The following is a 14,391-nucleotide window of genomic DNA, read 5'->3' as shown; positions in this document are numbered from 1 at the left end:
AGCAAACACTTTCCTCTATTACATTCTTGCCACACCACATCTAACTTGTTTGTCCCTCACCAGCAGCTGAAATAGTGGTATCTGAGGTCTCTCAAATAATAGGACTTTCATTTATTACTGCAATAGTCCCCAAAGAATGGAAACAGGCTAAGCTTTTGCCACTGCTAAAGAAAACAGGAGCGGACCCAGCGGTGCCGAGTAATTACAGACCTATTTCTCTTCTGCCAGCTATGGCAAAAATTGGTGAGAAACTTGCATTTTCCCAGCTCAATGCCTTTGTTGAATCCTCAGGGGCGTTACATCCAGCCCAATCTGGCTTCCGTGCAGCCTACAGCACGGAGACAGCGCTTGTAGAGGTTACAGAGGCGATCAGGGAGTGCTTGGACAGTGGCGGCAGAGCGGTTCTGATTTTATTAGACCTCTCTGCCGCGTTCGACACTGTTCCGCACTCATTACTCCTGGCGCGTCTGGCGGACATCGGCATATTGGGTTCAGCATTGGATTGGGTGAAATCTTTTTTATCAGACAGGTCTCAGCAGGTCTGGATCCCACCCTATTCATCCTCGACCAAACCCCTCACTACAGGAGTGCCCCAGGGCTCTACGTTGAGCCCCCTCCTTTTTAATGTATATCTCACCCCTCTTATTGTGTTAGCTGAACAAATGGGAGCAAAAATAATAGCGTATGCGGATGACACGCAACTTTTGTTTACGTGGCCGGATGCGAATACTAATACTGAGGTCGTTCGTTCGTGCCTTTCTGCTGTGTTCAACTGGTTGGCAGCAGCACAGCTGAAGTGCAACGAAGATAAAACTGAAATCTTGTTGTATGGTCAGTTTCCGTCTAACTTCAGAGAAACTCTGTGGCCTTCCGATTTTCCCCAGCCAAGCTCCGTTAATATTCCTGCTAAGAACTTGGGAGTCTGGTTTGGAGAGGATCTGCGATTTGAAGCACACATAAAGAGACTTGCTGGGGTGTGCTTCGGATCCTTAAAAGCTATGAGAAAGATCTTTCCTTACCTACCATCTTCAGCAAGAGAGTCGGTTGCGAGGGCCCTTATTCTATCTCGGCTCGATTATGCCAACTCTCTGCTGTGTGGAGCTCCGGCTTTTTTAATCGCAAGGCTTCAGATTATCCAGAATGCGACTGCACGCTTGCTGTGCAATGTGCCGTGTAGAGAAAGTGTTCGGATTCACATGAAGGAACTACACTGGCTGCCAGTGGCACAGAGGATAACTTTTAAAATTCTTACCATAGCTTTTAAAGCAGTTCATGATCTTGGGCCTTCTTATCTGAGGAAAATATTTACCCGTTATGTCCCCACTCGGGCATTACGCTCAGCTGACTGCAACTTTTTAAGAGTGCCCCGATTTCAGCGAGTACGTTTGGGAGGCCAGTCGCTTGCTGTCACCGCGGCTAGCACGTGGAACACTCTCCCCCACTCCCTGAGAATTATTGAAAATTTTGTATCATTTAAGAAGGCACTTAAAACATATCTCTTCAGAACTGCTTATTAGCTTATATAAAAACTGAAAAGAAAAAAAAAAAAAAAAGAAACATGAACTTCAACCTTCTTTCTTTTGGTCACCTGATTGTTTTTCTCTTCACGCGCCAGGACACTCTGGTAGTAACTGAGCGCGCTATAAAACAGCTAAATAAATAAATAAATAAATATCCATTTCTCTCCACTCCTTTACCTCTGTTCCTTTCTCCATCATTTTCTCTATCCCCATCTGCGCCTATCTTTCACTCTTGCCTTCCCTGTCACTTTCTCTCTGTTTTTTTCTTTGCCCCTCTCCTTTTCCACTTTGGCCGCATCTGTTTCTCTCTTTTTCCCTCTGATCCTATCTTTCTTCCTCTCTTCGCCCCCTCTTTATCTTCCCTTTCTCTCCATCTCAACCTCCCTTCTAGTTTCTCACTGGTCTCCGCCTATTTTGCCCTCTGACCCTACTTCAGTCTGTCTCTAACATGCTCTTTATAGTTATGTGTCTGTCTCTACCAATTTGTTGTTCTAGTTCCCCTCTAATCCTCTCTTTTCTCATCCCCATTCCCTTCGAACCCCATCTTTTTCCTTCTCTTTTCTCGTCGAGCCCTATCTCTTTCTCCCTCCATTTACCCATGCTTGCATCTCCGTCTTGCTCTCTTGTCCACTGTCCATATGCTGTTCTCTCTTTCATCTCTCCTTTGTCCAGGATTCTCTCCTCTTTTTCTCTCTGAAACACATTCTCTCACCTTTCATTTGTCCACCTACTTCTCTCCCTAATCTCCGTTAATCTCACTCTCCAATGTCTGTTTTGCCTGCAGAATATCAGATTTTATTGTGTTTCATAATAATAATTATAAAAGGGCAACCAATGACTTGTCCCCCATCCCTTGATACAGTCTGCCAAATTCCAGGGCCTGGACAGTCCTCCAATGGGATAAAGATAGGAAGCCCCCGGCCAGAGACATTTGTTTACTCAGGATCGGGACTTCTTGTGGGACAAACATTCGAAATTCCTATTCCTCAAAAAAAAGTACTGGCAACCGCAGGCCCAAATTAAATACAGCATTAATGTTGTATCATCTGTGTTGCCAGCATCATTAAAATACATGACTGTGATAAAAATGCAAAAATACTTGGTATCTGTATTTATAATTTGTATTTGTGCGTCAAGAATTTATTTCCACGAGGCACATTATTTCATAATAAGCATACAATTAAAGGTTTAGAAAGCATGGCTTGTGTTCAGATATCAAATTAGTGTATGTTTGATTTAGATTTGCATACATTTTATACATATATTTACATTCTTATAGGTATACTCTCTTAGTTCTAACAGCTTCGGCTGTAAAGTAGGTTAATTCCGTTCACATAAAGGATTGTAAAGGGTTGCAGCATCACTTCTTGTAGCATTTTCCACAGGTCACTGCATATGATGTAATTACATAAGCTAATTAGTACCCTCACAATTGTTTTTAGGACGCGCCCTGGTACTACCCAAACCAGACGTGACACAGCAAACATGAGGGTCATATGTTACCTGGAAGAGCTGTTCATGCTATCAGTGCAGAACGTTTTCGAACTCAATATTGTAACCTACAGTTTGTATGTCAACACAAACCCATCTTGGCACTTAAGTGCTAGATAGATCTTTTAAACCCCACTACCACACTACCTTTTACCAGAGGCCCACTTCACCTAAAATGCACACTCAACTCTCCATGAACTCCCTGATTTGTCAACAGCTCACTAATTCACATCAAAAAGAACTGGCAACAGAGCAGCTTAACCTGCACAAAGCACATGAACCATCAAAGGACTGCTAGTCCCTCTCCCACCAGTGGGAGATAGTATGTGGCCTAACGGCCGGAGTTGCTGTCTTTGAAACTGTGGAACCATGTTTAAGTCTCGGTGTGGGCTCAACATCCTGTGCTTCTGGGCAAATCACTTAATCTCTCCATGCCTACCAAAAAACAAGCATTTGCAATGCAACAGGTCTAGCATTTACGCGAGTTTGAGCTATTGGCATTCTAAATGACAATGCCTTTTATTTCTGGTTTTTTTTTTTAACAGAAATAAAACGCTTTGCAATTTACAATGCCAATAGCTTAAACTTGCGTAAATGCGAGACCAATTGCCTTGCAAATGCTTGTTCACTATTGAAAGGCTGTCTGCCCAATAGGTTAACATGGAAGCTGCATTATAACAAAAACGCAGCGGTATCACAGGAACAGTCACAGCCACAGCCCATTGCCGCGACTCAGCAAGTTTCACAACAGATGTACCAGTATGCCCAATCTGATTACCCCGATTACCCACGATACACATGAAACAGCCTAGAGAGGGAGGTTGGCTTGCCTCTTATTGAGATTCCTGTAGATCAAGAGGGTCCTTACGTACACAGTCGAGTATTGGGAAAAGATAGAAAGTTTTTAATTGACACAGGGGCAAGCCGCACAACAATCAGTCATAATGAAGTCCCAGGGGCACCCCTCTCAGGCTCACAGAATGTTTCCCTTGGTTTTTCAGGACAACCTATTGTAAATGAGGTATCGAAACCCGTCCCCCTGGCTGTGGGTCCATTATCACGTGTTACAGACCTGTTACTAACGAAATCATGTCCAGAAAACTTGTTAGGAATAAAGACACTGAAGGCTCTAGGAGCAGTGATATGTTGTTCTCCGGAAGGAGTTAGACTCTTTTTGCGAGATTTCAAGGGTCACTATGTATTACGAGAGTTTGATGTCAGATTGAAAAATGTACCGGATCACTTGTGGGCACAAGGCCCAACCGATGTAGGCTGCATGCACATTACACCATATCGTGTTACACTCAAACCAGGTGTTGTTTTGCCACGAATCAGACAATACAAGTTACCACCCGATGCTGTAGTGGCTTTACTGGAAATCATTGAAGAGCTCATTGCCCAAGGAGTGGTCGTAGAGACCGACTCCAATATCTGTAATTCCCCTATCATTCCGATTCTTAAACGTACTGATCCCAATGCACCGCCAGTATATCGGCTGGTGATTGATTTACGAGAACTGAATAAATGCATCGTTCCACAGTACCCTGTGGTTCCCGACATCTCATCCCTATTGACTGCCATTGATTCAGAAGCAACGTTCTTTACTGTAATTGACCTCAAGAACGCCTTCTTCAGTGTGCCTATTGACCCAGAGAGCCAATATCTCTTCGGATTCAGTTTAAATGGACGAAGTTTCAAATTTTCACGCGCACCTCAAGGATTCACAGAAAGCCCCAGCATCTATAGTCAAGCACTGAAAAGACAACTTGATTGTATTCAAATGCCAGTTAACACCGCTTTACTGCAATACGTCGATGATCTGCTGATCACCGCACGAAGTGAACCCGACTGTGAACAAGCATCATTGACAGTTTTACATTTTCTGGCCGACAAGGGACACAAGGTGTCTCCTTCGAAGCTACAATTCTGTGTTCAGCAAGTTGTGTACTTGGGTCACTTGCTGTCCAAAGTGGGGAGACAGCTCACTCCTGACCGTATCCAGTTAATTGTAAATATGCCACAACCCCAGACACAAAAGGAAGTGCGGTCCTTTATAGGCCTCACCTCGTACTGCAGACAATGGATTCCTCAGTATGCATTTCTAGCTAAACCACTCATTCAGTTGACAACACAGGAGGCAGCGACTTCGACTGTCCTTCCTTGGACTCAGGAACATACGCAGGCCTTTGAAGAATTAAAGAAAGCTTTATGCCAAGCACCAGTTTTAGCGACACCATGTTACAGCAAACCTTTTACACTTTTTGTTACAGAACGTGATGGTACAGCGTTGTCTGTCCTCACTCAAGACCAAGCAGGTTCACATAAGCCTTGCGCTTATTTTTCGAGTACATTGGATTCAGTAGCCCAGGCACTCCCTGCGTGCTTGAAGTCAGTAGCAGCAACAGCACTAGCAATCAGACAGAGCGACTCAATTGTTTTAGGACATCCATTAACAGTTCAAGTTCCACATTCGGTAGAGGTTCTTTTAAACAGAACTCAGACTCAACACTTGACTATAGCGCGACTGACAGGTTATGAATTGACGCTATTCCAGCCACACATAGAAATCAGACGCTGCAGCATTCTAAACCCCGCAACATTGTTACCTTCGATTATGACAGATCCAGCCCCGCATGATTGTATAGAGATCATTAATGCAGTAACAAAGCCCCGACGAGACTTAACAGATGTTCCATTGACAAATCCAGACCTGACACTTTACGTGGATGGTTCATGTATGAGAACAAGTACAGGAGAATTAGTGGCTGCGTATGCAGTGACCACTGAAACTGAAGTTAAAGAAACACATCGTATTGATACACTGTCCGCTCAAGCGGCAGAGCTCATCGCTCTGACCCGAGCCTGTATACTAGCCAAGAACAGAAATGTTAACATATACACTGATTCCCGTTATGCGTTCGGAGTCGTACACGACTTCGGAATGTTATGGCAAGAACGAGGTTTCTTGACCTCTCACGGTGCCAAGATTCAACACGGTCCCCTCATTCAAGCACTGTTAGAAGCAATACATCTGCCTTCAGGCATATCCGTCATGAAGTGTAAAGCACATACTAAAGTTACAGATTCCGTTTCCCAGGGTAACGACCTGGCAGACCAAACAGCAAAACATACAGCATTGACTCACACCCAGACAACTGATGTGACAAAGACAATAGTACCGACACATTGTATGACAGTTACGGATCCCACACTAGATGTAATCGATATTCAGACACATGCTACTACAGATGAAATAAAGAAATGGACTGAACTAGGAGGGATTCAGACAGATCAAGGTTGGATGACTAAGGGAAAATCCACATGGTTTCTCCCCGACTCTATGGTTCAAGTCATAATAAATACAGCACATAGTCCAGCACATCTAGGAGAGAAAGCGATGTTAGACAGTTTACAGAATCTCTGGTACAACAAACACTTACGAGCAGCAGCAAAACAGAAAGTGCGTACTTGCATGATCTGTTGTCAGTTCAATCCAGGTAAAAGCGTCCCTGTAGAGCAAGGTGGATTTCATCCTCCCGATCACCCTTTTGAAGTACTCCAGATGGATTATATCCAGATGGACCGTTGTCGAGGATTCAAATACGTCCTCGTAATTGTTTGTGCACTTTCCCGTTGGACCGAAGCATATCCAGTCCCAGATTACACTGCTCCGACCACTGCCAGGCAGCTGGTTCGAGAATTCTTCCCACGATACGGCTTGCCTCGTGTCGTGTACTCAGATAACGGACAGCCATTCTCATCCGAACTCATGAAACAGGTTTCCCTGCTGCTAGGATATCAGTGGAGATTCCATTGTGTCCGACACTAAAGACCCGCCTTGCTAAAGTTTGTAAAGAGAAAGGGGTTGACTGGATAGTCGCCCTGCCAGTTGCATTATTCTATATGAGAATGGTCGCCCATTCGAGATCAGGACTATCCCCGTATGAAGTGGTCTTTGGCAGACCACCGAATATGTGGGGGACGCCCATGCCTAAGAAAATTACCGATGTTGATTGTAATATGCTGACAGATTACCTTGCCTCCTTGATGTCTGCACTCCAATCATGTCGTTCACAGGTTGCCGCAGCCTTTCCCGACAACACTGATGTAAAGCCGCATGATGTCCGTCCCGGTGATACAGTGCTAATTAGGAACTTCGACAGGAAAAGTCCGCTGGAGCCCCGCTGGAAAGAGCCGAAGACCGTCCTTCTTACAACGCGGACCGCTATCAAGGTGGAAGGCCGAAAGGGGTGGATCCAAACGAGTCATATAAAAAAATGCAATGAACTGATGCCAGAAACTGACTCGTCCACCCCCTCCAAAGACTGCCTCGATACTAAAGACTTTAAAGTTACCAAACAAGAGAAAACTCCCCAAGAGGAGTACCGAATGAAACTCCGATCTAGCAAGTCAGACAGTTTAATTGTTTAAGTCCTCCCCTAGGTGAATCGGTTAAATAGTTTCTGACATGTATCCCCTAGATCGAGATAGAGAGAGAGAGAGACAACTCAAGAAACGTACATATTGTAAATCACTATGCAGTCACTGTATAGTGACATTATTGATTATGTTTTTTCTAAGTCTTCTGATTATTGTAGTGAGTATATTGCTTCCCATATATTACCCTATCTTCAAGCGTGAACAATCTGCTTACAATGTCACTGCCGAACATTCTTTTAGTGAATTACCTCCCCACGAACTATCTTACAGACTCGCGCTGTGCAACAACACATTCATTAGTATGTTACATCACTCTCATCAGACTAACAACGCTACAAACTGCTGGATATGTGGCCGACTCCCTCCCTATCAGAAATACAAGGGAGTTCTGCCTCTCTTTCCGTACCCGTTCACTCACAATGGCTCCTGTGGTGCATGGTTTAGAATAATTAATTCCTTAGATCCTGATATTGCTGTTTTTAAAGGGAGCTGGGTTTGGGGAAACTTGAACTTAGTTCTGCTTAATGCCTGTTACCCTGACAAGAAGGGACTTCCCATTAGAATAGGAACTGATCTAGAAAATGAAGTATATGGATTAGGTAATTATACAATTAACCTTATGATTCTTACTGTCGAATCCGAAGCTGCACCAGTTCTCCCTGCTATGTCAGTATTACCAGTCACTGGTGAATTATGTGTCAGTAAGAAGGGTTCAGTACACTTAGGTCATAGTAAATGTACTACTGTGGTCGAATTCAGTGATCAAGGCAAGTCTTCCTTTAGAGCTACCCGTCATTCCTACTTTGTTTGTGGCCATACCGCATACATACGCTTACCTCCAGATTGGGATGGTACCTGTTACATTGCATTCCTTCTGCCACCTGTTTTCCTAGCCCCTCCTGACTATCACAGAAATACAAATCTAGTAATGAATAGACTCCGAAGAGATCTCCCGATTGTCGACTATACTGAAACGGCATGGGAACAATACACAGATTTCAATAAAGGATTCTTTTTCTTCACCGGCCCTGTCCAAAATAGTAAACTAATACGTAGATTAACTAGAACACTCGAAGCAGTAGTGAATGAAACTGCCTCCGCTCTAGGCAACTTAACAGAGGAGCAGTCCGCCATGCGGGTTGTTGTTCTTCAGAATCGTCTTGTTATTGACGTCATCTTGGCAGATAGAGGCGGAGCTTGTAAGGTCATCGGGTCAAGTTGCTGTGTTTTCATCCCAGAAAACGCGCCAACAGTATACCAAGCTATTACACGTCTTCATAAAATTGCAAATCTGATACATCAGAATCCAGGCACCTGGACTTGGTCCGGTTGGTTCTGGACAACGTTGACCGCTTGGGGATGGAAGATCCTATCCTTTCTAGGCATTGCCCTTGTCATAGTATTCAGTTGCTGCCTGTGCCTACAGTGTGGGCCAGCGATTTGTGGACTGTGTGCCACATCGTGCATTGAACATTCCAGTTTTCTCTCAAAACGTGAAAGGAAGAAAGAAGAGCAAATGATGTTACAAGAACAGACTGATCGATTCATGAGGATCGATATATCATGAAGGGTCCGTAGGGAACAAGGAGGGAATGAGGAAATATAAATTTTATGGTCAAGTAATGTTCCCTAACGTGTACCCCACCGTCTCCATGTACCAGTTTAAAGTGCATGTAACTTCCCTCCTGTGCCAGCTATGAAGACGCAAATACATTTGCGTCCAACGTTAACATGTCCTCTTTCAGACCCACCCTGAATGGGTTGAATATTCCGTTTCTAAGTATGCTATGCCAACGTCTTTTTGTGGTGTACTTTACACGTTTTCCAGCTCTGGCGAAGTAGGCCCTGAATTCTGCCATCGAGCCTTTTTTCTGCCTTCTGACTCTGAAAGCCTCAGCCCAGGCTGCCTCTGTACCCGTGACCTCTGCCTTACTCCCTGCGCGGCTAACGGCGCTTAGCTCAGCCTGCTGCCTGCCAAGACTGTATTCAACCTTCGAATTATCTGTTCCGCTCCTCGAAAATGCATTCCTGCCTACTAGTTTAAGTAAACATCCCCCCAGCTGCAGAGCAAAGGGTCCGGCCTCACTGTCTCCGTGCAAGTAATTCATAGCCTCTGTTACCATGGTAGGCCCATGCCCCTCGCCTCTCATGCAGACACTTAGACGCTTATACACGCACTCACAGTCAGTATAGAATAGCTTCTGCCCCAGAGACCTTTCCCTCTAGATAATATAGTTCCTAAACATCAGATACCAGATATGATAGAGTACGAGTTGATCTGACATGCCAGACTTCTGTCTCTTTCCGCCAGTGTAAATGTCAAGTCCCCTGCACCCTCCGGTTTCACGTCAATCACACGTCATGCAGCTGCGCGCGCATCCAGGCCTCAGATTTCTGCTGACATTACAAGATTCTGCTTTGTTGCCACCCACTTGTGACACCTACCTGTGACGTTTCTAGCACACACCTCTATGTTCACGCCTTCTAATTACGTATCACTACCACGTGTGTGTTTTATCTTGTTTCTCTCAGCTGTTACGCCTACTGTATTGGTTTCTATAATGTGACTTAAGTATATAAGCTATGTATTGTCAATAAAATATTGCTCCATCCCTTCCTACACCCCAGTGGTGGTAGGAACATGATATCCGGTCTGGCCATTCCTTTTTAAAGGAATAAAACCCCTAAGAACTCTAACACCACGGACTCTGCCTCTTTCTTTCCGATTGAGTTATTATTGATTAAGTACTTACCTGCATAGAAATTAGGACGGTAAATCAAATATTTACCACAAACTTTTATGCCCCTTAAATGTCACTTTCTGCCGTTGAAATGATGGACGGAGTGCTGGAACTTTTCAGACACTCACCGATCTGGCTTGAATCCATCATGTTCTTTAGCTCACTTTGACACCCCAATTCAGACACAGCTATATGCAAATCAGTCTTGACCCAGCCCTAACTGCAAAGCCATGTCTTCCCTGGACCGTAAACATGCATCCTGGGACCGGGTTCGGCCTAACAGCCCTCATCAGCCAGGCTAGCTTGAACCCAGTGGCAAAGTGAGCAAGGTACCCTCAGCTGGACATAACCTGCCAACTTAGAGCGTACAAAGCAAACACAAGAAGATGATGGACAGAGCGCTGAAACTTTTCAGACACTCACCCCAGTCACAGATCTGTGTTGAATCCATCATCGTTCTTTAGCTCACTTCGCCACCCCAGTTCAGACAGAGCTATATGCAAATCAGTCTTGACCCTGTGCCTCATGGGAACAGTCCAGCCCGAACTGCCAAGCCATGTCTTCCCTGGACCAGAAACAAGCATCCTGGGACCGGATTATGTCATTCAGATGTCATACCATACTGTCACACATAATGTCAAATGTCAGTTATTGATCCGTGGGTGAAAGGACACGTCTTATCAGCATTCATTCTTACGTTGCAAGGTCAGATGTTGTCATCGGAAACACTGAGTAAGTTTAGGGGAAAAAAACAATGATTGGGTAATGCAGGAAGTGTTGGTTTATATTTCTGTGTCAGATACTTTTACAGCATTGCTTAATATGTCTGTACAGCGCTTAGGCCTTGAAAAGAGACTAATCAATATATGTGACAACATATATATATGCCAAACTGTACGTTAGGCTCTGGGTGTTTGCAATGTTCCAAACAGTTATGCACAAGATGTTCGAGTTGTGCATTGCTTAACCAGCAATACTTTTTCGCATTGTTACTAGCTTGATTCCAGTGGTAGTGTTGTTCTTAATGTTGCATTGTGGTTTTTGTAGTCTTCGTCTCACTGTTCTATTGACCTGTAAACATTCTGTTATTTTGTAGAAACATGTATGCTCTTGGTGGTGGGTTATCCACGTATGTGGGTGTTTCATTTGTGATTGATATGGATATACATACGAATATATAAATCAGGACACAATCCAGGAAGTTCCAATGACATTGATGAATTATTTATGTGTCTTATAAACATAGATTTCTAAGTTGGGAACCTCTGAAGGTTATTAGAAAAGGTGGTTGGGTTCTGACATTGGTATATTCACAAATATGGGTTGGTAGTTATTTCCAGTTAAATCAGTGACTGAAGTTGATGGATTAGGCATTCTTTCTCACACACAGTATCCAATGACCGGTGCAATGCAATGAATATATTTCTATGAGCGTTCATGCAAGTTTTGAATGTGATTAGTAACGTTCATTTAAAGTGTTACATTGTAGTGAATACTGTTTGCAACAAAGGCTCATCCTTGCATGCATATTATGCTATGTACAGAGAGCGGATAGGGTTATATGGGCCAATTGTTTTGTGATTTTCCGCCTTAATTTCTTTTAATGAAGTATGACACGGGGACATGCTTCCTTTTTGTGACTATTTTTGCAGATCATGAGCTCAACTTGTATAACAACTCTAAGTACATTGGCAAATGGAGTGCAATGTGATATAATGGGATAGGAGACACTTCTACACTGCAACATACATATATGCTTCCATTATCCTACATCAGCATTCTGAATATCAACAGGGGTTTTAGGTTATATCTGTGATTGTTTATTTATTTTCATAAATGTTTATATTATGGGACTTGTGTCATAACATACATTGTGGAGATGTATTTAACTAGCATGCCTTATGATATATATAGTAATAATGGACATTCATGCATTTAAAATTGCTGGGGTGGTTTTGAGGAGCAATCATTGCATTAATTTCCCTTCACTTTACTTTAACACAAGGTAGAGTTAATGGGCCGTTGTTTTTGCTCTATAGGAATATACATATTGCTAAAGTGAGCACATAGCATTGTTGATATCTGTACATGTCCTATTTCACCTTGTCATGGTTTGAAGTTCCAAAGGACATTCAGACCCTACTTATTGTATTGACTGGGTGGGCCTACTTGGCAGAGAGGAAGTAGTGCAGTGGCCGTCTGTGAACAATTTACCAAATGTATTAGTGTGGTATTTTGGGAGAGGGTGCCAGTGAGATGTGATGGACCATTGCCCTTGGTCTACTATGCACTGTCACCAAGTCTGACAGCAGATGAGGTTCATGTTGCTTACACAATAAGCGTTTAGACAGCAATAAAAGTTTCCCAGTAGGAAGAAGTGGCCCATAATTTCCAAGACCAGTTTACACAGTGCTTACCACTGTTAATTCTGCCTTCCATGTCCCCAAGGTCTACTCCTCTCAAGACATGTGGTTGTGGGGCTATGGAAAACCACCATCTTCCTCTACTTATTGATGGTGGAACTGGGCATAAACAGAACAAAGTCCCACCTGTTAGTTCTACCTCCTTAAGATTTCATCCTGCAAGTAATGAATATTGGACACAGAATTCACTTTCTCCACAATTCTGACTGGTCTGCAGTCTCTGTTTAGAGCACAGTCTGCAGCTCTCCTCTAAACATCTGCAGCCCTATCCTCACAGTTTCATCCACCATTACTTGCACCAAATTGTCTTAGTTATTAGGAATTCTCATGGATGCCATGGCTCAGTGCTATGGTGTAATGCAAGGGTCTGTAGAGTGAGTGGTAAACGGTCTGGTTTTGGCTTTTGTGGTGGAGGCTGCAGGTGTTTATAATTGGATACTTTTCTACCGATGTGCTTTGGTGCACAGTGTGCTATATTTGGACACACATCCAACATATGTGTTAATGTCCTCCATTGCCATCTCATCCACCACTCCACTGTGGCAGAAATCTCTAAACATGGCAGACAGCTGACCGTCACTGAAACTTTGGTGGAGGTACCACCATCAACTCAAAGACAAATACCCATAGAGTACATTTATACCACCAATGGATGTTATACTGTTTTGGCAGATGATGTACCTGATCCTAAATTATGGATGGGGTTCCATGGTGGAGGAAAAGCAACCCACACATCAATCTCTAAATGAAGCCCTTTGTTTTTCTCATTTCCCTTGAGGCTAGGAAAAAATTCGTAGAACCTAGAAAAGCCCTTGTCCTGTGCTTTTAATATAGGACTACCATGTGCACTGAAAAATAATCTGTTGTGAAATGGAAGACATACACAAGCATCACCTAATAGGCACTTGAGTGGTGAGCAATTCGAGAAGCAGACACGGTCCAGTAGCTAAGAGAATTTGCAGCACATCTGGTGAGTAAACAAATATTTGAAGATCATCACAGGCATCATCTAACAATCAAGAACAGGCTGCAGTCATCAAGGGCTATGTTGGAAGCAAGCTTGTACACTTTTTACAATCTTGCATTGTCAGAAGGGAGAACAGGATTCCCCTTTACATCCCTGCCCTTCGGAGTAGATCATTTTGGCCTTATTGTCTCTTCGAGTATAGAACATGTGATGGAGCCTGGGTCCACATATACAGTAACACTTAGTCTACGAACATTTTGTGCGATATGAGAGGTAAGAAAAACACTTTCTTTTCAATCTCGAAATACAGTGTAGTCGACTTGGTTACACAATAACTCAATTCAACACCAAATCTCAAGTCAGTAAGTTTATTCTAAATTCAGACTCAGAAACAGATCAATATATATCAGTCTGACCATTCTCATTCAGAAATACAATACAAACAATACAAACAATAAAAACAAATCTTCTAAAGTGATTTACTTTATACAGTATAAAGAAAACATACTCAATTATTGCTGTGTAAGTAATAAGGGCACAAAATGTTGCTTGGCATGGCATCAAAGGGTAGCATAGATCCTATATATATCCCTACATTATCCTCAGGTGAAAACCCAAACCTAAAACTGAGATTTAAAGTAAAGTGAAATTAGAAAGGTCTCCAACCCCTCAAGTTCACAAGTCCGACCGGGTCCAGGACGGCAGAGTCAGCTCAAGCGGCGTAGGAGGCGAGGAGCTACAGGTACCTGCGAGGCCGGAGCAACATCTGACGTCTTAAGGAATAAGTACTATATTTCATTATTAATTCC

This window comes from Lissotriton vulgaris, chromosome 4_1 (assembly GCF_964263255.1).
Source record: "Lissotriton vulgaris chromosome 4_1, aLisVul1.2, whole genome shotgun sequence".
Classification (NCBI taxonomy): domain Eukaryota; kingdom Metazoa; phylum Chordata; class Amphibia; order Caudata; family Salamandridae; genus Lissotriton; species Lissotriton vulgaris.
This window is presented reverse-complemented; position numbering follows the sequence as displayed.